This window comes from Macaca nemestrina, chromosome 10, assembly GCF_043159975.1.
Source record: "Macaca nemestrina isolate mMacNem1 chromosome 10, mMacNem.hap1, whole genome shotgun sequence".
NCBI classification, from domain to species: Eukaryota; Metazoa; Chordata; class Mammalia; order Primates; family Cercopithecidae; genus Macaca; species Macaca nemestrina.
Window position 1 is genome coordinate 47,167,270 of NC_092134.1, and position 27,258 is coordinate 47,194,527.

Sequence of the window (27,258 nt, forward strand, 5' to 3'; positions counted from 1 at the left end):
AGGGGAAAAAGCTCACAAAAATCTCTTGGATGCAGCAAAGGCAGTGTTAAGAGGAAAGTTCATAGTCCCAACTGCCTTTATCAGGAAGATAGAAAGGTCTCAAATTAACAATGTAACTTTGTACCTAAGGGAACTAGAAAAAAAGAGCAAATAAACTCCAAAGCTAGCAGAAGAAAATAAATAACTAAAATTAAAAAATAACTTAAAGAAATTGAGATGTAAAAATCTATAAAAAGATCAATGTAACCAAGAATTGGTTTTTCAAATAAATAAATAAGATTGATATGCCTCCTGGCTATATGAACAAAGAGAAAGAAAAAGAAGACTCAAATAAAGCCCAATCAGAAATGACAAAGGTGATATTACAATTGATCCCACAAATATATGCTCAGAACCCAAAATACTCAGAGATGACTGTGGACAACTATGCACATAAATTAGAATATCTAGAGGAAATTAGTAAACACCTGGAAGCACACAATCTCTCAAGATTGAATAAGGAAGAGATTGAAACCCTGAATAAACCAATATCAACTTCTGAAATTGAATCAGTAATAAAGAACCTGCCAACCAAAACGAAAGCCCTGGTTGAGGTGAATTTACAGTCAAATTCTACCAGATGTATAAAAAGAAAAAAAAATATCATACCAGTTCTACTAAAACCATTCCAAAAAGTTGAGGAGGAGGAGCTCCTCCCTAATCCTTTCTATGAAGGCAGCATCACCTTGACACTAAAATCTGGCAGAGACACAGTGAAAAAAGAAAAGTGCAGACTAAAATCCCTCATGAACATAGACACAAAAATCCTCAATAATAATAATAATAATAAACAACTAACAAATTGAATCCCGCAGCATATCAAGATGTTAATTCAGCATGATCAACTGGACTTTATTCCTGAGATGTGAGGCAGGTTCAACATATGCAAATCAATAAATGTGATTCACTGCGTAAAAAAATCAAAATCAAACCATATAGTGTCAATACTCAGAAAATGATGTGATAAAATTCAGCATCCCATCATGATAAAAACTCTCAAGAAACTAGGCATCAAAGGAACATATCTCAAAATGATAAGAGCTATGCATGACAAACCCACGGACTACAACATACTAAATGAGTAAAAGCTCAAACCATTTCCCTTGAGAACTGGAAAAAGACAAGGATGCCTACTCTCACCACTCCTATTCTACATAGTACTAGAAGTCCAGGCCAGAGCAGTCAGGCAAGAAAAATAAATAAAATCCACCAAAATAGGAAAATAAGTCAAACTGTCTCTCTTTGCTGAGGATATGATCCTATACCTAGAAAATCCTATATTCTATCTAAAGACTCCTAGAATTGATAAACAATTTTAGTAAAGTTTTAGGATACAAAATAGGGGTACAAAAGTCATTAACATTTCCATACACTAACACTGTCTAGACTGATAGTGAAATCAAGAAAGGAATCCTTACAATAGCCATAAAGCAGATGAGATATCTAGGAATATAGCTAACCAAGGAGATATAATCTAATTATAATTTGTGAATAATTACAGTAAATTTTGGATATTTAATTTTCTCTAATGGTATAACTTACATACAGCCTTCATTGTTTTTATAAAATTTCCTATTCTCAATTTTTCACATTATATGCAATAGTTTACAGTTCATTTAAATAGGAATAAAGCGTTATAGACCCTCAGCATCTAGTTCTGTGTTGTTGATTGTTTTAAAATAAAAGACATGAAATAAGAGAAATAAATAAAGTTACAATTCTTAAATTTTTACTTATTTGTTGTATTTAACATTTACATATTCCATAACTTTAACAGTTATATTTCAGTATTTTATTCCTAGTTTAGAGCAGCCAAATTCCAACCTTGATTTGCTTTAATTTAATAATGCATAATGGTTAACAAATAATTAATAAACATCTCTAAAAGGTTAAAAAAGGTCAAAATTTGAATTTTATTCTGTTATAAATGTTATATTTTTAGAGTTCTAGTAAGATTTAGGCTATGGATTTATGATGCGTAAGACTTAGACTACATTCATGTATTTTTATGAGCGTCTCCTTATGTGCTTTGGAAACTCACAGTTCAATATGATTATGATCCTTGCCTGCCCTCAAAGGGTTGTGGTTTATTAGAAGGAGATATAGATGTAAAATAATGATCTAACATCTAGCTAAATGTATCATTTTCAATATAATTGGTATTATATTTTAAAACTTTTATTTGGGCAATATGATTTATTATTTTCAATCACTTTCAATCATTGCTGCTTCTTGAATAAAATATATTTTTCAGTTGTTTAATATTCTTTATTACTGAATTATAGAAATCATAGAGGGATGATATGGTTGGTTCTGTGTCCCCACCCAAATCTCACCTGGAATTATAATCCCCACATGTCAGAGGAGGAGCCTGATGGGAAGTTATAGGATTATTGGGGCGGTTTCCCCCATGCTGTTCTCATGATAGTAAATTCTCAGGATATCTGGTGGTTTAAAACTGTGACATGTCCTTCTTCACCCACTGTCTCTCTCCTGCCACCATGTAAGATGTGCCTTTCCTCTCCTTCTCCTTCCTCCATGATTGTAAGTTTCCTGAGGAATCCCAAACCATGTGGAATTGTACGTCAATTAAATATCTTTTCTTTTTTTCTTCTTTTCTTTTCTTTATAAATGACCCAGTCTCAGGTAGTTGTTAATAGTAGTGTAAAAATTTACTAATAACAGGGGATTTATTATTTTTATATGCTCTTTAACATGATTTTTATCTACCTGCATAACAAGAACATGTATACTAAAAATGTGGTGAATAATAGGGTAATAATGACACATTTAATTTGCATTACATAATATGTTATTTATGCATTGCCTTTAATCTCATTATGAATTATTTCACTTAAATAATATTTTAAAATTATTATATTTTAACTTCCATGTGGATATAATTGATTATACTTTTAGATTCAGGATCAACCAATGATCATTAATGCATTTACTTATAATTACATAATGGAAAGTCCTAAGCTAAAAAGAGGAAAACATAATCATCTACTTCATTCATGAATGCACTTGCAGTTAAAAAAATTAAAAATATGTATATTTAAAATATTACCATATGTGAAAATTGTTTTTTTCATATTTTGCCTAAAGCAAAATGCCTTATATCATGATAGTACTTGCATTTCTGACATGATCTATACTTACCATTTTGAAATGTCGCTTTTGGGTGAGATTATACAGGTTAAGAAATATTTCTGCAGTATCCAGGGCCTAAATTATAGTAATCACACACACCAGGAGGGGGATGGGAATAAAGAGAAGGGAAATTGCCTAAATTGCCCATTAGCTTTATAAAAAAAAAATAAGCTATTTTCTTCTGGAGAATTATCTTGCTTTTGTGGGAAAAAAATAAATTTTTGAGTTAGACTGACCAGGGCTACATTTGCTAACATTTTTTTTTTTTTTTTTTTTTTTTTTTTTTTTTTTGAGACGGAGTCTCACGCTGTTGCCCAGGCTGGAGTGCAGTGGCGCGATCTCGGCTCACTGCAAGCTCCGCCTGCTGGGTTCACGCCATTCTCCTGCCTCAGCCTCCTGAGTAGCTAGGACTACAGGCGCCCGCCACCGCGCCCGGCTAATTTTTTGTATTTTTTTTTTTTAGTAGAGACGGGGTTTCACTGTGGTCTCGATCTCCTGACCTTGTGATCCGCCCGCCTCGGCCTCCCAAAGTGCTGGGATTACAGGCTTGAGCCACCGCGCCCGGCCTGCTAACATTTTTTAGATGTGAAACCTTGAGAGAGCTACTCAAGTTTTCTGAGCCATAATTTACTCAGTAGAAAAATGAACATATCAAAACCTTACAGAGTTTTTCTAAACAAATAGTGAAATCATATTTATGTTCTCTATTCTCTGGAACCAAAACGAATCATGTTTTTATGTATTTTTAAAAAATGTAATCTCAGCCAGATGCGGTGGCTCACACCTGTATTCCCAGCACTTTGGGAGGCCAAGGTGGGCGGATCACCTGAGGTCGGGAATTTGAGACCAGCCTGACCAACACAGAGAAACCCCATCTCTACTAAAAATACAAAATTAGACAGGCGTGGTGGCACATGCCTGTAACCCAGCTACTCGAGAGGCTGAGGCAGGAGAATCACTTGAACCTGGGACGCGGAGGTTCCAGTCAGCCAAGATTGTGCCATTGCACTCCAGCCTGGACAACAAGAGCAGAACTCCATCTCAAAGGAAAAAAAAGTGATCTCATCAGTTTCATAGCTATCATCCACATGTCAGTGACTCTCAGATTAATATGTTAACCTTCGTATCTATTTAATTATAATTTTCAAAAAGATAAACACAATAATCTCTGGCAAATATGAAATAAACACATGCCAAAGATTCCGTTTAACTCATTAATTAATAACAAGATATTGAAACTGACCCAAAGAGCATATGAGAAGATAACTATATATGTGTGTTTATGTATGTGTACATGTATGCATGTATTAATACAATATGCAATTTAATAAAGAAATTTTAAGATTTCCAGGTTGAAGACAAAACTGATCAATATTTTCCAGGGCAATAAGCTGTAACTTTTTTTTTTCACTAAACTAAAATTATATTCATAATTACACAATAGCAACAGCAAATGTGTAGGTTAGCTCCATCCCTACAGAGTTGGAAAATGGCCTAGTCAGTAGAAAGTCAAGGCCAGCACTGGATTAAAAGGACACCAAATGTCTCTTTTCCCCATTTCCAACTTTAGAATATTTTTTGTTACCTTTCTTTCATCATATTTTGTGTGTGTATATACATACACACATAAGTTTAGAGGCGCACACAAATACAAAATTGTATAGAATATATAAATGTTTTCACCTATTTGATATTTCCAATTGGCAATCTAGCAGTGTCATCTGTTGTAACATTTCTGAAACACACAAATGAACTCAACCCATTCCTTCATAGCTCTGCATATCAGTAAATAATGCCACCACCTCTCCATGTACTGAAGCCCCAAATCTAAGATCATCTTTGATCCTTTAATTATTTCTTTTCCTTTAAACCCACAGACTACCATAATCATGTCCTGTTGAGAGCACCCAGACCACATTACAAATGTATCTATTTTGTATTTTTTCTATTACTATACCTTCTATTCCATGGTGCCATCATCTTTCACGCATATTACTGCTGCACCATAGCTTCCAAACTTCATTTCTTCCCATCCATTTTCCACACACATATCTAAACCACCTAATGGCTATTCATTATACTTTGATACAAAATTATTACCCTTGCCTACAAGGTTCTATGAAATGTCTCTGAACTAACTTGCCAAGTTCATCTTGTATTATTCCTACTACATACTCACTGTACTACAGCCACATTGATATTTTTGATTTTTAAATTCTCCAAGCTCTTCCCCACCTGATAAATAGTTAATTCCCTCTTGCTGTATTTCTCACATCCAGGATCATCTTCTGTTTTTACCTTTGTTTAAATATCACGTCTTAATAGAGGCCTTCCCTGACCACTTAATTTAAATTATCACTCTCTCATTACTCTCTATCATGCCATCCCACTTTATTTTCTTCAGAACACACACATTTATAGCTTACTTTTTAATTTGTTGGTCTTATTTCCACCGTAATATGAGCTCCATGGGCATAGCTGTCTTATCTGTCTGATTCAGCACAGTCTCCTCAGTATCTGGAACAGGGTCAGGCATGTGGGAAGCTCTCAACACATAATGATAGATAAAATGAATGATTGATACAAACGAAGTACTAGATATTGCTTAGTCCTGCATAAAAGTAAGGTTCTTGGTGCAGAAAATGGTTGGTGTGCCAAAAACGAAATTCACTTATTTATCTTTTTTTTTTTTTTTTTTTTTTTGCTCTAGATGTGACTAAAATTGCAATTAAAGTATAATGTGAGAACCAATATATCCATTTCATTTGGGCAGATTCAGTGTGCACAGCTTACCAACTGATCTCAGCCTGGTGAGAGAGAACATCCACACACAAAAGAAGTTACAGTAAGCAAGTTTATTATTTACAGATAGGCAGTGAGGGACAACAGAAGCATAGAATTCACCAAGGCTCATTCACCACAGTGAATGGCATTTTGCCTGCACTTGCCTGACTTACACTGGAGCTGAGGGGTCCTGAAAGGCAGCCCACTCCCAATTATGTACCTAAGGGACAATGCCTCACCGTCAGAGGCTACAACATTGATGAACATCTCTTTTCCAGGGTAGACTGAAACAAAGCCCAGGCTGTTCTGGCCAATTCCCTCTTATCTCAGGATGTTGAATTCCTAGCCTATTTTATACTTATTCTTGAGATCTACAAGCAAGAAATGGTGGGGGGAGAACTGAGTCAGTCCAAGGTCACCCAGAGAACTGCCTTGAACTTTCTCAAATATGATTCATGATAATGAACTTTGGAATGTACTCAAAAAGTACTCAATATCAAGCAAGTACTACTTTATGATGATAAGTGTGTTTTGTCTCAATATGAATCCCTATAACTTGCCTTTTCTCTTTTCAGCGTCTTTTGATTGATAATGTTCTACATCCCTGAAATGTGTTTATAGCATCATAATCTATTTTTTGCTATAAAGAAAAAAATGCTCACAATAAGAATGGGGCATGGGGAGTGTATTAGTTAGTTTTCACACTACTGTAAAGACATATCCAAATTGGGAAATCTATAAAGAGGTTTAATTGACTCACAGCTCCACATGGCTGAGGAGGCCTCAGGAAACTTACAATCATGGCAGAAGCCAAAGGGAGAAGCAAGCACCTTCTTCACAAGGCAGCAGGAGAGAGAAGTGAGAGCACAGGAAAAAGTGTTATTTATAAAACTATTGGATCTCATGAAAATTCACTCATTATCACAAGAAGAACATGGGGGAACCTCCTTACAATACAATCACTTCCCTCCGTTGACACATAGAGGTTACAGGTCCCTCCCTGGACATATGGTGATTACAATGTGAGATGAGATTTGGGTGGGGTCACACAGCCAAACCATATCATGGACCCATTTGATTCTTTAACAATATTTTAGACGTAACTGTTTTTGTAACTTATAACTGAACACATGAGATGGACTATAAATTGAATTTTCAAAAGGTTCAATGCTATGTCTATTTTGGGATTTTTAGGGTTATACTTTCATTATTTACCTCAAACAATTTATTAAATATTTTACTTTGTTGTATATTTCTATTGTGTGCTGATATATTAATATAAGGGTAGCTTTCTTCCCCTTAATGGCCTAAATATAAGGGCAGTCAAGAGATTTCCTCCAGGAGTAGGAGAATTAAAGGTCATGTACTTGTTGGGTTTATAGCTGTTTGAATTGAGAGAAGGCAACTCACTGCTTTATTCTTGTTTTTAGTGTGAGAGAGGCTATGGCCCGTTGGTACTCTCCACCACTACAGTTATTCAGGAACAAAGAATATTTGTTTCACAATCGGTGGTGCAGATTGGGATCTGTGAAGTGGAAAATGTAAGTTTGTACTTACAGGATCAGAGTGTAATATTATTAGGAGGACTAAAAAGTGATCTGAACTGGACTGGACACATTATAGATAGACAGATAGACCCACAGATGTCTGACTTAGATGTCTGCACAAATACAGTGAAATGAATATCGAAAAGTAAACTAGGATACTTCAAGAAAGAAATTCGAGTTTTTAATTTACCTTTTTATCTACTTTTCCTAAAATACTCTCTTTAATTTATGAATGGCTTAAATTTTCTCTTTATTGAGAACCATGGTAGTTCTTCATAATGTTGTCTTTGAAGATAAATTTTCATACTGATATTTCAAATAACTGTAAGTCATGTTTTGGATGAATATAATATGAGACCCCTGTTGAAGAATTATCTTCTAAGATATCAACCCACAAGGAGTATCTAGTTTAGATAATTCCCTTACAGCTTTCTTTGTCAGTTAAGATTTGTAGTGAAAATTTAGATTTTGTGCTTTTTACTCTTTCATAGCCATGGAATGCTAAGTGTTACTAGACGCTGTACAAAATGTGAGAGAAGAGGGCAATATCCTGCCCTGAGATGCTTGCAATTTGTCTTAAAATGTAAACTTTAGTTACATAAGTTAAAATGAAGTACACAATTTTTCTATTTTGACTGATATTGAAATGACATAGCCATGTCACATTTATCTCCTTTAATATTATAATTTTAAAATGAGGATTTAGAGGGAATAGCTTTTTTTTAGATGGAAACACAATTATATACTTTTTAGATGGAAACACAATTAAAATTTTTAAAAATTTAACATTAAATACTGGCATGCTGTTATTAGGAGTATGAAAAAAATTTTAAAGTAAACATTTTTATGAAAAAAAACTAAACAGTTTCTGTATTCATTTAAAAGCTTTAAAATATTTCTCACATTGTATTTAGCATCAGTAATTCATTCTTCAATTTTTAACCTATAAGAAATTTTACATTCAACAACAGGAATAAGAACTTAAAATGTCATGTTTTGTAGATCCTCCCACTGATATATCATATCACGGCTAAACTTTTATTTTCTTTTCAATAATTGTTCATAAAATGAATAGGGGGGCACAGCAGTGCTTGAGGAGAGATATAAAAATCCAAGATTAATTTTATTCAGATGAGATGATTTGTATGCAAGCTGATCAGGCTACAAGTTGATCTCATTACAAGCTCAAGGCTCTTAGCGTTTCATCATTTCTCAGATGTCATTAAGTTTAATAATATGACTGCCTGTATTGTGTATTAAAAATGTGTGTCTATTCTGCAATTCCATATAATGGTAAAGTGTTTGTGAACATTTATTACTTTGTCTCTAGTGCTCTCTACTTTAGACTAAATAGCAAAGTTAATTGCCTATACTGCTCTAATTGCATTGTTTAGAGAATGTTCTCTCCTCTTTCTGTTCAGTTGCAAAGATGTTGGTAGGATGCAGACTTTTTGAAGTGCAATAATTGGCATGAGAAAATTTGCACACAGAATTGCACACCAGATTAAAACACAGTAGGTACACTTGGTCTCTGGCAAGGTCAGTTAGCTCTATGCCCTTCTCTCTAAGAATGTGAGTGGCCAATCAGGGTAATTTTAACAGATGCAGAGGCACAGTTTTGCATATGCAATTAGTTTCAAGAAATTATCATAAAGCACACAATATTTTAACTGATATTGTAAGTTCAGGGGTACAAATGCAGGCTTGTTACACAGGTAAACCTGCATCATGGAGACTTGTTGTACAGATTATTTCATCACCCAGGTATTTCATTATGGTACTAGGCTTAATGATTCCTCATTCTCTCCTTCCACTTTCCAAGGAGCACCAATTTTAAGTGACAGCAAAAAGAGTGTTTGCAAGAAGTCTTTTAAAAATGCACCGTTTAATTAGTCATTCACTTTATTATTATCAAAATTAGTAGTTCTTTATGAAATTCTTCAATATGGGTGTAGTTTTTGTTTATATTATTTTGTTTTGGTTCTTCAAATTTTTCTCTTCTTTGTTTTGCTCTCACTGGAACCCCGTAAATATTTTGTTCTGAAATCAAGAGACTTTAAATTTAGCCTTAGATTTGTCTCTCAAATATTGTCTTAGAGAGACCACTTTATTTTTCTGTATGTGCTTCTATGCTGTCCAAATAATGGATCCCTTACTTGCATATCATAATCTACAGTGTCTTCTTTATAAGTTACTAATATTAGTGTAAACGTAATTATACTACTGATTTATTTCCTTAAATAGAAAAACTTTTATTCAATGTGATTTCCATTTTTTCCTCCTCTCTAGTAATTCATCAGACTATAGCAATTTGTCCAACTTTAAAGGAGAACCAACTTTCCTTCTGTAAATATCTCCAATGCTCCACTCAAATTAGGATTATATTTCATCCAGACATATATTATTTAGGAGGAAAAACTATCCTAAGTAATAGATAAAAATGTACTGTTAAAACATTTAATAGACCGGACACAGTGGCTCACGCCTGTAACCCCAGCACTTTGGGAGGCCGAGACTGGCAGATCACGAGGTCAGGAGATCAAGACCATCCTGGCTAACATGGTGAAACCCCGTCTCTACCAGAAATACAAAAAATTAGCCGGGAGTGGAGGCAGGCGCCTGTAGTCCCACGTACTTGGGAGACTGAAGAAGGAGAATGGCGTGAACTCAGGAGGTGGAGCTTGCAGTGACCTGACATCGTGACACTGCACTCCATCCTGAGTGACACAGTGAGACTCCATCTCAAATAATAATAATAATAATAATAGATTTCTGCTGTCTTATTTCTTCTCTTTACCCTCACCTCATCTAGTCTTAGAAAACTCAACCCACCTTTCTAAGACATATATGGGTCCAACACATGCATGCCCTTCTAGCTGAAAACAAATAAGTACAAATCATAAACACACACACACACACATTTCATAATTGTATGTGTTCCATATCTTTTTCTAGACATTCTAAAGATAAGAAAAAATCCATCCAATGTTGTTTAGATGGTCTGATAATTTAGTCTGTTTGATGAGTGTTGTGCAGTAGAATTACTTCCAAATTTTACAGAGTAGGTGCAGTTTAATATATGTAGGACATTACCAGGTTTGGAAAATGCAAGTATACAGGTAAATGAATATGAAAGTACATGTTATAATCTGGAAAAAAAAGGAGAGGATTAGAATGTATAAAGCAAGTACCAAATAAGGTAGATTGTTGTCCAGTTGTAAAGGATTTGAATCTCTATTATGGTAACCTTCACATTTTGCTGATTACTATTGAGAAGACATCAAATTTTTAATTAATAAATAAAATAATATTATAAAATTCATGGGAAGAGGAGCTTTCAAGAAATAGGAAAATCTCAAAAATATCCAGTGCTGCAGTGTCTAGCATGAAGACCTTGAAGAGGCCATTAGATCGGATAACTTGCAAGTTCTTAGAGAGATTGAAATAGAATAACAGAACCTGGAACAGAAACCAGTAGATAACCTTCTATTAAAATTACTTTCAAAATTAACTTCCAATTATCAATCCAAGGGAGTGAATGGAAGATGAACAAGCAGGAAGACTAATATAAAAAAGAAAATAAGAAAACTGTATCTCATTTTCCTCAGAGAATGGTGTGTGCATCTCCTAACTAATTGAATAAACAAATATGTGTTGAAGTGAAAACACAATGGGACATGTGGATTCCCTCAAGAATGCAAAATGTTAATTTTGCCTGTGAGCTTAGCACAGAATAACCTGTCAGCCATAATTAGAATATAAGTGTAAGAAAATAAGTGGGTTTTACCACTACTCCCTAGTAGGACAACCCTTAGACCTTGGTTTCAGGTCTTCAGATCTGAGAAAACGAAGTAAGAAAATGTTTATTTAGATATTGCTATGCTGTTAAAATTTGATAATATTATTCTATGTTTCTGATCACAAGGAATGTCTGCAAAATATTTTTAGTGATCCCCAAAAAGTCTTAGACGTTTTTCGTTCTTAGTTATAATATTTGATCTGCTAATTTTTTGGTATAAATACTTTTCATGTCACATCTGGTAGTAAAAACCTGTTATGCAGACTGTGGCTGTAGCTGTGTTCCCCTAGGGTCTAATATTGGAAAAGGTTTCTTTGTTATAGTGAAGGATACTTGTAGAAGCTCTATTTTTGCCTGAGCAAAATCTTTCTGTTCTTTCTTTTCAGAAGTGATCAAATTAAATAGGTTAAGTAGATAAATGACTACCAAATTAGCACAAATCCCACCTCACCAACTTTTTCATGATTATTAGATCAGCCCAAATATAAACATATTTAATTTCCTGACATGAGAATCCATAACATACACCATATCTACAGAAGGCATCTTCAGAACACCTGATTATCTCAGGCACATGGATGTTTTCACAACATTAAAATATAATTAGGTCTAGCAGCTTTGGCCAAATTCGGGAGAAAGGTTTGAGAATCTGCTACTTTGTAATTAACGTCTAATTGTTGGTAATTATGTTGTTTAGTTTTGTGCACAACCCAATTTATTTTTTTGCACAAGGGCCCATACCAATTATACTCTGGCCACAACTGTTAAGATTATCAACAAATTAAGTACTGATTGCCAGAAATGCATGAAAATGGTCTCCTACCAATTTGCATAAAGGAGGCTCCTAAGCCAAAAAAAAAAAAAAAAAAAAGAAAGTCTGTGTTGAATGTTGGATCTCCTGTTTCATTTCTAATTATCTACTAATGGTTAGCCAGGCCAGAATTTATCTCAGAAGCTAGAGGTGAATAGCGATATAAGTTTTAGAGATCTATTTCTTATTATGTTTAAAATATTTAGACACCATTTAAAAGTTGTATAGCCTGACAGAAAACTTAGCAAGGTTTTGCATTTAAGCAGGTTTTTGTTTCTGCAGTTGCTTTTGATTTACTTTAGTGCAACAGAATTGAATCTTTAATATTTTTTTGTTTTGTTTTGCTTTCCTGCGAAATAGCCATTTGGTGCAAGCTGAAGCAATGTGAAATGAAGAGCATGCATTGAAAATGTTTACTCCCTTATTGATAAAATATTTCTTCTCGTAAAAGACCTCCTAAAAATTGAAAATAATTTAAAATCTCCAAGGACTGATTTTATAGTATAACTTATGAGTATTTTTTAACATTCTTCTTGCAGTGACTACTTAAATAACTTTGAACATAAAAATTAAAACATAAAATCTCTTGTAAAACCTTACTATAATGATAATTATGCTATTTTAGCCTATAATGTACAATAAAGATATGTACTGAAAATATGTTACACATTACCGTGGTGATGTATAATACTGAGATCCTGATAAAATGAATCTGCAGAGTGAAAGTATTTGGGGTTATAATTCATGGAAACAATAGCTTTTAGTGTTCTGCACTGTATCATAAGAGTGACCATGTTGCGATGAAATGTAATGTATAATCCCCTTGGTCACACCAATTTTTTTCTGACCTGAAGAATAATGTGTCTCTATTTTAATAATAGTGTCATGATTCTTAGCATCCTATACTAAGCAGATAAAAGACCTGTACTTGAGGTTATAACTAGCAATGTAATTTCAATTAGGAGAATCTATCAGCATTTTCACTGCTTATAGCTTTCCTGGTAAAAGGCATATTTTACTTATTAAAATAAAGAATATTAGCATGGCCTACAGTGACTGCATATTAAAGCGAAATAAAAAATATTAATTTTAAGGCTTGATATGGGACCAGGATATATAAAAGAATTATATCCAGGCTTATATACAAAATGTAAAGTACATGAAAGGTCTTTTCTGTCCTCTCTGTTTGCATATGTCCTAGTGGTCTCTCCTGGATGCCCAGTCACCTAGTGGGTCCCTCTTCAGCAAACCACATACTTGGACTTCCTTGTGCGCATCATCCCTATGACTGGAATTTACTTAACACATATTATGTGCTAGGCACTGTGCTAGGGGCTGACATCACAAAGGATAAATCAACATTATTCCCATCCTGGAAAAGAATGCCATAAAAGTGAGGCACCTAAATCACTTACTAGCCTATGTTCTTTTTATTTCTCTGCCCTCCACATATTAGTTTCTATTGCCTTCATATGCTGGGTTCAACAATATCTACAACCTGCTAAAATAGTATGTTTAGTATTCAGGGTTTCTGATTAAAAACACTTTTCACTTCTTTCTTTTCTTTTTACTTCTAACTTCTGCCACTCAAGCTTTCAAGTATCTGTGTTTTATCGGAATATCCTGCATTGTTTTTTTTTATCCCTCTCTTTAACACACTAAGGCTGATTAAGTAAACCAAAGTATAAATCTCATACTAGCAAAGAACCTTAAATACCTGAAGTCCTGTTGTTCAGGTGAGAAAGGTTACACTTTTCCCAAAAGTATCTTAAGTGTAAATTTCCCCTTTATTGCCAATGAGTTACTCTTTTGTTCTCCTATAACAAGCTATCTATACCTCTATTACGTTGTCATAGACTGTTATTTATGAGTTTCCCTCTTTTTCTGCATGACAACCTCCTCTAAATCAGAAAGTAAGACATACTTCTGGGTAGTAATAAATTAAATGTAAATTGGTTTTGTCCAGGGAAAATTTTACCCTTAAGCCATGCTATGAAAGCAGGTGTGCTTTTTATGATAGATCTGTATCTCAGTGGAGATGATTCTGAAACTAAGACAACTTACGAGTTGCTGTGTCATCTGGCTTCACTATGTAGAAATTCGGAGGATCCCAGGTAACTATTGGTCCCCCTCAGGCATGGGATTCACTGTTATATAAAAATACCATAAGCTGGGTGGCTTAACCAACACAAATTTCTTTCTTACAGTTCTGGAGGTTGAAAGGCCATGATTAAGGTGCCAACAAATTTAGTTTCTGGTAAAGGTTCTGTTTCTGGCTCATAGACAATTGCTCTTTGGCAGTGTTCTTACACAGCCTTCATTTGTGGAAGTGTGAAGACAATAAGCGGGTTCTCTGGAGTCTCTTCTTACAAGGGGACATTAATCCTTTTGAATGAGGTCCTCACATTTCTGACCTCACTTAATTACTTCCTTATAAGACCTATCACCAAATATAGTTGCATTAGTGATTAGAGCTTTAACGTATGAATTTTGAGAGGGACACAATTCAATCCATAGTAATATATTTTGGTTATAAAAAAGAAAATCCCGGCCGGGCGCGGTGGCTCAAGCTTGTAATCCCAGCACTTTGGGAGGCCGAGACGGGCGGATCATGAGGTCAGCAGATCGAGACCATCCTGGCTAACACAGTGAAACCCCGTCTCTACTAAAAAATACAAAAAACTAGCCGGGCGAGGTGGCAGGCGCCTGTAGTCCCAGCTACTCGGGAGGCTGAGGCAGGAGAATGGCGCAAACCCGGGAGGCGGAGCTTGCAGTGAGCTGAGATCTGACCATTGCACTCCAGTCCGGCGACAGCGCGAGACTCCGTCTCAAAAAAAAAAAAAAAAAAAGAAAATCCCAACTTAAGTCTCAACAACCCCCAACCCTCCACAACAACAAAAACAAGAACCGACCACAATGCCTCTCTCCATCCCTACCTATGTAGTTATTGTAACCACCAATATCTAAACATGTAATATAAATATATAAACAGTCACCTACTACATATTCAGCTGTAAAGGATTAGCTTTTGCACAGAACTACAGCTATGAAAATGAGAGAAAGCAGGATTGATATATACTGAGACATTTCCTAGTAGCTAATTGCTGAGATTACAGATATTAGATTCTGATGTGAAATATCTCATTTGATCATCACGAAGTTTGACAGGAAAATGAGCAACCCAGAGATCTGAGTTCTTCCCTCACTTTAATTACATGAAAATAAACATGGGGACACTGACCTCTTAACAAGGGAGAAAATTGGATTGACAGCTGTTCAGAGCCTAGGCAGGAGGCTCCATCTTTAACCTGCACATGTGTGCTATATTGGCTTGATTTTCATCTCTCTCTGTGCATGGCCTCACTTTCTCTCTTTGCATCCACATGACCACCTTCCTGCTTACATCACCTAAATTCTGGGCATAAACCATGGATCTAATTAGCTAAACCTGAATTTCCATGCTCAGTTTTGAAGAAAGAATCAGACTTGCTTAACTGAAGTCAGAGGTTTCTCCTTAGTAGGACTGACTAAAGCCAGGGCAATCAGTAAAAAGTTTATGAGGCTTCCTTAGAATCACTGTTTCCACATGTTAGTGTTGTTTGGATCCTAACGTAAGACCACTCCCCTGTAAGAAAAGGACACTCACTCTCCTAATAAAGGAAGAAAATTCTGACATCAAGCTTATACTGACAGGTGTCGGGTCTCTTCTTGGCCTAGGAGATTAGAGGTATTTCCAGTCGTTGAAGCCACCAGGAATAGTCTTAGTGGGTATAAATTGCACATGAATTGCATAATCTACATGAGTTAAATTATATGCTTTTAGTTATTATATATTCACTGCCTCTGAAACTTAAAAGGCTATTTTTCTTTATGACTAAAAAGCTAAACTTGAACATTAGGTATAGCTGGTAATTGGTTAACAGCATTTTATATTTCAGCTTTGAAAAATAGGGGTCATTCCAGAAAAGATTACAAAACCCTTTCTGTACAGCGAATAGAAACTGTTCAGTTTAAAGCTGGCCCGTACAACATTAAGGGAAATTGTCATTCATAGCTGATGACAGCCATGATCCTTACTGTTTTATGACCAGACACATGAAAAGATTTATGTGATAAAAGGCTTATAATCAATTTAAAATCAAGTTTTTCACTCAAATTTTCCAATATTTAACTTTGTATTTCATTTTCATCTAAGTTATTTTGAAAAAATTGATTTGAGCAGCTATTTATATTTCAACTTAAATTGAATTAACTTTATTTTATTGATAATTCCTTGAGAAACTCGTCTCTGTTAAACTTGTGTCCTTCTAAGAATTGTATCCCTTGTAAAAATTTATCTACTCTGTGTGTTAACTTTTCCTGTCTACAAATAACCACCAAATCTCAGAGGCATTCAAAAAGAAGTATTTATCTCTGAATTTGTCAGTCAGATGGTATTTGGCTTATCTACACTAGTCTCACATGACACTTATTTTTCAGAGACCAGCAAGCTAGCTCAACCATGTTCCTCTCTCATGGTGCCAGTGGAAGGAAATAAGGCACACCTAGAAGAACAAGCACATTTCACCTTTCTGATTTCATGATACCCTGCACGTTTCATTGGCCAAAGAAGATCATGGCATCAATGGCACAGAAAAGCATACCACTCACTTAGAATTTGGGGGTATTCAAAGTAAAAGAATAACATAACTATGAGTTGAATAGAAATTTATCTCTTCTAGAATGAAAATTAATATAAAGTATAATGTGTATGTATTGAGATTAGTCATTCTCATTCAACATGTATAATGAACATTGACTATTTGTCAAGTACTTTCTAGTTGCTCTAAATAAATCTGTGAACAACACAGAGCAAGAAACTATGATTGGACCCATTGAATGTGAAAGTGAGTAGGGGACACATCTTATTTTGTTTTATTTTATTTTATTTTTATTATACTTTAAGTTCTTGGATACATGTGCAGAAAGTGCAGGTTACATAGGTATACACGTGCCATTGTGGTTTGCTGCACCCATCAACCCGTCATTTACATTAGGTATTTCTCCTAAAGCTACCCCTCCTCTAGACCCCACCTCCCAACAGGCCCCGGTGTGTGATGTTCTCCTCCCTGTGTCCACACGTTCTCATTGTTCAACTCTCACTTATAGGAGATAATGCGGTGAGAACAAGCGGTGTTTGGTTTTCTGTTCTTTTGTTAGTTTGCTGAGAATGATGGTTTCCAGCTTCATTCATGCCCCTGCAAAGGGCATAGGGGCACAGTTTAAACCACAATTGTTTCTTCATTATTTTTGAGATAAATGTTATATTTAGAAAATGTACAATTAGAGCAATATGAGGGGAGTTAATCAATTCTGAAGAGTCCAGAAAAGCTTCCTTGCTGTAATGACATTTAATATATGACTAAAGGAGAAAAGTTAATCAGAGGAACAGGTAGAATTAAATAGTTCCAGGAAGAAGTTTATCATATGAAGGCCTTAGGGCAGAAAAAAGAAACTTAAAGCCAGTACAGAGATAGAAGGCAAAAAGAATGATATAAAATACTAAATGAGGGAGAGGTCAGGGCAAAAAGAATCCTTCAACAATGTTAAACTTTTAGAATTTATTTTAGGATCATTGAGAAACCATTAAAGGCTTTTAGGCAAGGTTTGGGTGACTTAATCAGATTTGTATTTGTAAAAGGTCATAGTAACTGCTGGATGAGGAATGGATTAGTCTTATTGCAAATGCAGAGCAGCTAAAATTCTCATGCACTTCAGGTAGGATTATGAATATAAAGTTGGTACAAATGCTGTGGAAAATTATTTGGCATTGTCTAGTAAAGTTTAAGTCATATCCTCAAAGAACCCCGTTTTTTTTCTGTTCTTAAGTGTTTGAAGAAACTCTTACATTTTTATATCAGAAAGCATATATATAAATTTTCATTGAAATTGCCTTTCTATAAATGTAAATTAGTTAATGATTTGTGTTAGTTATTAAGTTAATCTTTAGAAATCAAAAAGCTCCCAAATACCCATCAACATTGGAATGCATAAACAAGTTATATTTTACATATATAATGAAATATTATAACCCAGTGAAAATTTTAAAAAACAAAAGATTTATATAACATATATGAAGATAAGGAACATAATTTTGAGTGAAAAAGTTGTCATAGAAGAATACATACATTATTATTTTATAGTTAAGTATTTTAAACATACACGAAAAATAAACAGTATATTTTAGGGATACAGACAGAAATGATAAAATTTTAAGGAAAGCAAGGGAATGGCTGATGAAACTAAAAATCACAAAAATGGTTATGCTTGAGGAAAGAGAGAAGTACCCAGGAGGTTTCTTAAGCTGCTGGATAAAGCAGTCATTTGGCATGTTAGTCTTATCTTTTATAACTTTTAATGTTTTTATAATTTCTAAATACTTAATAAAACCACTGTAAAACACATCATAGAAGGATACGATTAGATGCACAGAAAATGTTTTGAAAATTATCAGAACAATTCAGTAGAAATATAATTAATTACTCTAGGGTGAGGCAAATAAGATGGAGGGAAGTTAAGTGGACCAGGGAAGATGATGTTGCCAGAGACTCTAAAGGACTCAGCATTTTCCACTGTAGCCTTTCACACATGATCTTCCTGCTGTTCCTCCCCACATCCTCTTGCATGGAATATTATTGTCTAACTGTTCCTTTCCACCCCTCTTGATACAAGGCAGGCTGTCTGTGGCTGCTAATTTATAAGGAAAGTACCTCTCTTCCTGACACTAGTCCAAAACAACTTTCTACCTTCCTCCTCCAAGTCTGAATACCTGCTTATGTCAGCAGTTCTCTTGTTAATTTTCCTCCATAGTGTGAGTACCTACTATAGAGATAATTTGTTATATATATAAACACACACACACACACACACACACACACACACACACACACACACACACACAATGGGAGTTGAGCCAGATCATTGAGATTCATTGAGTTTGAGTTGCCTGATATCCAAGTGGGAATCCTGAGGAGGCAGTTAGGTATATTGTTTAATCCTGAGAAGAAAAGTCTAGGGTAGTGAAAAAAAAGTGATTGTAACATTAGTCATAGGTATGGGCAAAATTGCCTAAGGAGGGGGTATAGAGTGCAATGAGAAATGAGTCTGAGTTTGAGTGCTGAGGAACTCAGGAATTTATATGTTGGATGAAGAAGGAAAAGCTGGTAGTGGAGAGCAAGGAAGAGGAGCCAGGCAGAATAAAGGAAATAGGATAGAGTGGGGTATTATGTCATGTCTTCAGAAGCAGGCCTTTCAGATCGTGATTCACGTTCTGGTGATTTATTAGAAAAGTATTCCTGGAGAATTGGTAAGGGAGTTGGGAAGAGGAAGAAATCATGTAAGTGTGTGATTATTCAGAAAATCCCAACTGTAGCCTGCTTCCTTAGGCAAGACCTGAAGGGTAAAATGCTCCTCAGAATTTTTCCCAACTCCATGCAAATGAGCTGAACTTTTATACACTCATAGGGTATTGCCGAAGTCAGCTCCATGTGGTTATTGGCTCCCACATACTGTCTGTTCTCTGAAAAAGGGTCACAATTGCCTGTAGGTAGTCCTTAAAATTTAATTGCAAATGCAGGAAGTTAGAAGCAAGTTTCATGGGAGGGGAGTTTAGGTATGCAGATACGATCAAAGTAATCAGAAGGAATCTGGCCATGTCACCCACAAACGTCTGCAAAATATGGCATCACAGAATCCAAAGAGAGTTCCTAGTCATGGTCAATTTTGCTAAATATTTTTCTTGAGAGTATAAGGTGAGTAAAGAACTGATAAGACTTTATCAGATTTAATCAAAGGGCTTGTTTAAACTTCGGACTGATTATTAAGAAGTAATGTTTTATAAGGAGCTTGGACTTTAGGCAATAAGAGTCACTGAATAGTTTTAAGAAGGAGCCTGACAAAGTCATATACACAATTATCTCAATAAGGTCAGTGGAAGGACAGATGAGGCTATTTAATTGAAGCCTAGGAAAATATATGGGAAGCTGTTGCAAAAGTGCAAGTAATCGATGATAAAGGATGAGGGTAGTCAGAATGAACAGACATAGCATTTTTTATTTATGAAATATTTAAGATGCAAAATAAATTGAGTCTTATGTTTCCATGAGGAAAAAGTAGTCAAAAATGGCTATAGGTTTCTGTATGTGATTACTGAGTTAAGAGAGGAATATGAATGGGATGCTGAAAATAATTCATTTCAACTTGGAAAGAATGTATATAAGGTGACTCTGGGACATTCTGGTATCCTGATAGACACTAAACAGTTGAATTCCGAAGTTTGTAATGGAGTTCAGGACACCAGATAGGATTTTGCATATAATAATCTTATCATATTTTTATAGTCAAAAATATGAGTGAGCCGGGTGTAGAAGCTCATGCCTGTAATCCCAGCACTTTGGGAGGCCGAGGTGGATGGATCACAAGGTCGAGAGTTCAAGACCAGCCTGGCCAACATGTTGAAACCTCGTCTCTACTAAAATTGCAAAAATTCACCCAGGCGTGGTAGCGTGCACCTGTAATTCCAGCTACTTGGTAGGCTGAGGCAGGAAATCACTTGAACCTGGGAGGCAGAGGTTGCAGTGAGCTAAGATCACACCATTGTACTCCGCACTGGATGACAAGAGCAAAACTCCACCTAAAAACAAAACAAACAAACAAAAAAAGATATGAGTGGATAAGAGAATGTAGGAAATGTTTGCAGGGTAGGAAACAAAATAACTGATGGAATCTTGAGTAATATAACACTTAAAGAATAATGAAACCCTATCAGATATGAATTGACCAACTCTTTCACATTTCATAATATCTTCGTGATGTAATTGCTTGTCTAATCTTCTTAGTCATCTCTATTCAAAGGACACACTTATAGAGGCCCTTCTTAACCACTCTATCTAAAATATTTGTCCTCCATGTCACCACCCCCGCATCCATTATTCTCCATCTCCATGCTTTCTTTCTTCTTCACAGCACATGCAACTAGCTGGCATTTTATTATATATTTGTGGGTATATTTATCTTGTATATTTGCAGTAGAATGTAAGCTACATAAAAGCAGAGTTTTATTTTGTTTTCTTTTGTTTTTCCCACCAAATAGAACCACTGTTTTTAGAACACTTCTTAGAACATAAAAGACTCAATAATGCTTAATTGAATTAATGGATGACTAATATATCTAGCAGACTAATAGGGTGATTATTTTATAGATCTATTTATTGACATTTTAAACAACAATGTTTGCAAAAGCAAATTCCCTTTATGTATTACTGATCTATGAGAAAATGAAGCAAAAACTAATTCTCCAATAATAATACAAATTCTTGAATTATTCTAAAGAAACCAAAACTACAGTTTTAGTCCAAATGAACAAAATAGTTTTCTTCTATTATCTTTCCATGGTTAAACTGTATCCCTAAGCTAAGCGAGTCACAATAAATTAATCAGTAGTTAACCTGTATCCAGATTTCACATGCATCTTAATTTAGCAATAATGTGTTCGGAATTAGAGATTGTTGATCACCTTAATCTGAAAAACATATTTTATCCTGCAGTTGGTAAGTTGTTACACTTCTATACGACATTAAGATGCTGCTAAATGAAAGATGATGCTGACATTCTCTAAGGGCTAGATTCTAATCAGTGTCACAGGAAAGCATGTAGTTTAGGGCACTATGTAAATGGTCAGTATGATTTTGTGTTTGTTGCAGAAAAAGAAAATAAATAGACTTGAGAGATATTCAGAAGGCAGGTATAGTTCATAACTATCCTTTTATCTTCCCAGCGTTTATCTTGTCCGCCCCTTTCCTTTTTTAAGTAATACTATCTCAAGATTTGCTTGTGTAATTACACCATCCAGCCTTTGCCTGAAACCTTACAAATAAGATCATGCACATACTCTCCCCTGATAGTCATATGGCTGTCTGTCTTTGGAATCTGAAATTTGAACTGAAAAACATTTAAAACAAAAATGTTGGGAGGTGATTTTTACTAATGACATTACCCTGATGAGACTGCCCATTAATTCCTCCTACCATACTTCTAGAAACGTCTTTGATCCTGTCCTTCTTGATTTTCAGACTTTCCTAGGATTCCAAAAGCTACTCTATATCCTTCTAATAACCTCATGTTTTATATAAACCCTGAGTTTGTTTTCATTGCTTACAGTCCAAGAACACCAACAAATTCAGATGTTCTATTTATGATTCTTTTAACTACCCACAAATTGAGCAATATGTATGTGATATGGTATGATAAAAGAAATAAAACAGGTATAGTTTAATGGCATTTCATAAGATGCTATTACTTTCTGGATTTTGGGGTTGTATGTGTTCCTGAAAAATATCCATTTAAACAAAGGTATCCTATAGATTTGTCTTTGGTGATTTGAAATATCATGAATAATAACCTCATATGTAAAAAAGTTTCTTTTTCTAAGTTCAGCTGAAATATCTCATTGTAGGCAAGCCTGTTATTAAATCTTCACATATGACAAATGACTTTCTCTTAGCCATTCTGTCCCTCTCCACTGTTCATCATCCCAGCCTTTGAGATCAGCACTCTTCTTTGAATGCATTAGTCACTCATGAATAATGACATAAAAGCTTAGCAATGCTCCAGAAAGAGAGGCTTTTATTATGCTTTTCTAACAACCATTAATATCTATAACACTCAGCAGTTTTATAATTTTCTTTTATAAAAGGACAAGCTGTAACTACATGACAAAACGGCATGGGGTTCAGGACTATTACCAGTTTCATTCGTGAGGGTGACAAAGGAAGAAAAAAATTAAAAAATGGGTTATGCTATTATCAGGAACAAGAAACCCATGATTAAATTAAAAATTGGAGGATGAAGGATGGTCCTTAAATGTGTAAACTCTAATTACAACAAAAAACACATCATATCAAAAAAATATTTCTTTTTCCAAACAAACTTTTTTATAGTGGGGTTAGGGCGGGAGATTCTGCAAGAAAAAATAACTTTAAATCTATATTAGCTGAAATTTTGAAGTGAATATAGATAGTAAGAAATTAATATAGTCCTATAATATTCTTGACAAAAGTTATGTCCAGACAAAAATAAGGACTAAAAATTACCGGTTAATCAAATAAAATATTACATTTTGGAACTTGTGGATCCTGTTTGTGAATTATTTAGACAGGAATATTAGAAAACATTTGAGTCTAACTAAGAGGCTATCCTAACTGAAAACAAAAATGGTCACGATTTATGAGTAATAAAGAATTGTAAAACACATAACTAGGATTACTGTGATTAATTATATGCTGCTTTCTCTTCTTGAATTCAAGAAAAATAAAAAATGCAAATGTAGCATTTGAACTTTTTAGTATTTTTTAGTTATTGTTATAGTGACTTAAAATTAGGAATAAAATCTTCTAATTTTGAAATAAAACCTAAATTTAGCAACTAAATTTCCTATTTCTAAGTTCTCCACAGAATAAGATGTTTACTTTGTTTCTGTTTTATCTTGTTTTTCCCTAATTGAATATGTGTCATCCAAAAGGTGTACAGCAACGTCATGAATAACTTCTTACAGATATTTTCATCAAAATTTTAATACTTAACTGAATGCTTATTAAAGGAGATTTATTAAGCACAAAATGGTTTTTCATTGTAAATTGCAGCTCCTTGGATCTTTACACATACGGATTTTAAATCAAAGAAGTTACCATAGGTAATAATCTGCATTATAATAAATGTAGCAAGTTAGTGTAATAAACACTGACTTAATTCTGTTTATTAATCCAATGAAGTAACCCTGATTGTATTTAGAGCTTTTAAGGAATCTTTATAGAAGATAAGCTGTCCATCTTTTATTGTACATTTAAATTAGAGAAAATTATCAAACTGATCTTAAATTTGCAGTGCTTTATCAATAAACTCATTTACTCTAAAATGCTTCCAAAAGCTTATAAGGCAAGAAAAGTAACAAAGTCCTCATTTACAAATAAGGATACTAGAGTAATCCCAGCACTTTGGGAGGCCGAGACGGGCGGAATACGAGGTCAGGAGATCGAGACCATCCTGGCTAACACGGTGAAACCCCGTCTCTACTAAAAAATACAAAAAACTAGCCGGGCGAGGTGGCGGGCGCCTGTAGTCCCAGCTACTCGGCAGGCTGAGGCAGGAGAATGGTCTAAACCCGGGAGGCGGAGCTTGCAGTGAGCTGAGATCCGGCCACTGCACCCCAGCCTGGGCGACAGAGCAAGACTCTGTCTCAAAAAAAAAAAAAAAAAAAAAAAAAGAAGTGACTTGATTTTGATGGGTGGCAGGCTACTGCAATGCTAAGTATTTGTTACCCACTCTACACTCTAAACCTTCCCAGATACAATTAAGGAGCAATCTAATCAAATATAAATGAAGAAATTACTCAACATGTATTTTCTAAGTACATATTATCTGCTCATTTTTCTAATAATTTTTCTAATAGGTAATAACTGGAAAAGAAAGTATACTTCTGTTAAACAAAATTATGCAAATACAGGTATGAAGCAAAGCAATAACAAAGATACTTCTTCTAGACACAGAAAAATACTTAAGTCTCAAATAGTTAGCAGATGTTTCTCCCAAGGAGAGTAATGTAAAGAACAAGTCACTTTGTTTATGAACTAAGAAAATATATAGACTCAGTAAAGAAACTGAATCCATCAATATAACGAAAAAATGAGTGGTGCCATGTTTAGAAGTAAATGTGTACTTTGATTTAATTTGATACATCAATTTGGGATCTTTTTGAGAAATAATAACATTTAACACTACTGTCAATTTTTCACTTGTGTTTTAATTACAAGAATGTTTCTACAAATAGTGTAATTGTTTTATAATTTCATAAGATTGTGGAAGAAGTGATGAAAGGAAGAATTATTCTAACTCATAAGCTCAATAGAAAAATTCACGCAAAAAAATCATCTAAATGCTGTTGAATTTTAGAATCAATTTATATTGAAAAAGCAAAGTTCGTATTCTCCTTGGTACGTAACTGCTCATTCCATTCTGTTATAAGTCACATCTTATATTTGCTTCCAAATAAAGACAATATTTCAAATGTTTCAGACAGAAAATCAGAAAGTATTTGTTGAGTACCCATTGAATACATTCACGTTAATTTCAAGACAAAGAGGTTTTCGTTTTTAATTTCAGCATGAAAATAAAAATGTACAAACTTGCCCAGACTGGTAGATACAAATTCGTATGTACAAAGAGTAAATATAAGATTAATATAGTAATTTAGACTCCAGTAGAAGTAATGTTTTCAGTGATTTTTTTTGAAATAGGTATGAGTTATAATAATACATCCATTACATAATCTTAAAAATTTATATTGATATCTGGATTCAATATTTATTTTAAATGTCAAGAATATTATAGGACTACATAAATTTCTTACTATCTATATTCACTTCAAAATTTTAGCTATTATAGTTTTAAAGTTATTTTTTCTTGCAGAATCTCCCACCCTAACCCCACTATAAAAAGGTTTGTTTGGAAAAAGAAATATTTTTTTGATATGATGTGGTTTTTGTTGTAATTAGGGTTTTATACATTTAAGGACCATCTTTCATCCTCCAATTTTTAATTTAATCATGGGTTTCTTGTGCCTGATAGTAGCATAACCCATTTTTTTTTTTTTCTTAATAAGGAAGAAAAGCAACACTAGATAATTTTCTTATTCAGATATCATGTTCAAGTCAGCCATGTGTATTGAATTAGGAAAGCATTGCCTTATATTATCTACTTTTTATAAAATACAGATATTGTTTTTCTTATAGTTACCCTAAGAAATCAGAATTCCAAAACACATGTTACTTATCCTTCTAAAATTGTATTGTGAGCCATTTTATTACATTTGGCATGGAAACAATCATTCTCACATTTCTTATATTTCATATTCAGTATGGATTTATGTAGGGTACTTTCTTTATTTTTGTGATAACACTCTTTAATGTTTATTAGTCAGTACTAACCAACATTGTCAAAGAAATGAATACTTTATAAGACTAAATTTAAGTGTTTACATTTTTGATGAAAATTATTTGTTAAAAAACCCACAGGTTCAGGTGTCAGCTATTGTTTGGGCTGTAAAAATAAAATAAAATGGTTTATCTGTTTTTCGGGGAATATAATTCCATCACTATAGGCAATCATAGATAGTTGTTTAAAAACTTTAACTTAATTACATCCTACATAACCAACTTTCATCACTCCTCGGATTTACTGCCCTCTGTCTCTTAGCAAAAGTATCCCAATTCCAGAGTGTCTCAGGCATTTTTCACACAGTGCATGTGCTTTCTGTTGTAGGGGTAGACTGACTTGCTTAAGTTGGAACAGGAATTAAAAGAAATTAAAGACTGTGTAAGCAAAAACTCAATTGTATGTAAGAAAACCCAATTCCCCTTGAGGAAAAGAAAAGGGCTGGAGTCCTTTAAAATTAACTGCCTGTTTTTCTCTCTGTGGCTAGTGAGCCTTATCTCTCCCTTTCCCAGGCATTGTGAAGACTCTGTTTCTCTAGCTGTGCAGCTGCAAGGTCAGTAGACAGATAATCTCAAGTAGCAAAACATGTTGTTCCTTGAAAAGTAAGAAATAATGTAATGCATGTCTTAATTGAATAACTGTCTTTGTTTCTCACTTCTGTAATACGCTTCCCCCTGCACAGAACTCCCCCCACCCCACGAAATGCTTAAAAGGTAACTTTACTGTTTGGGGCTCAGTCCTTTGAATGTTAATCCAACTGGGTCAGTTCACCCAAATAATTAAATAATTCCTCCTCAACCTCTCAGTCTCTCTGATTCCTTAATTATTCTGCAGCAAAGTTAGTCAGCATATCCCATTCACCTGTTGCTCAGAGGTGACTGTAGGCACATAGACCAATGGAACAGAATAGAGAACCTAGAAATAAACCTAAATACTTACAGCCAACTGGTCTTCGACAACGCAAACACAAAACCTAACGTGGGGAAAGGACACCCTTTTCAACAAATGGTGTTGGGTAATTGGCTACCCACATGTAGGAGAATGAAAGTGGTTCCTCATCTCTCACCTTATACAAAAATCAACTCAATATGGATTAAGGG

General features: G+C 34.4%; 1 protein-coding gene across 9 annotated transcripts in view; it reads left to right on the forward strand.

The window, feature by feature from the left end:
• LOC105473258 (MGAT4 family member C) overlaps positions 1–27,258 on the forward strand; it is a 935,225-nt gene that overhangs the window by 731,366 nt on the left and 176,601 nt on the right. Inside the window, exon 2 of one of the 9 annotated variants that reach the window (XM_071071342.1) lies at positions 7,407–7,517. The exons of 7 other annotated variants lie outside the window; for them this stretch is intronic. The gene's annotated coding sequence lies outside the window, so the exon portion shown is untranslated. Of the gene's footprint in view, positions 1–7,406; positions 7,518–26,692; positions 26,712–27,258 lie in introns of those variants that run through there. One more of the 9 variants, XM_071071343.1, reaches the window with a different exon arrangement.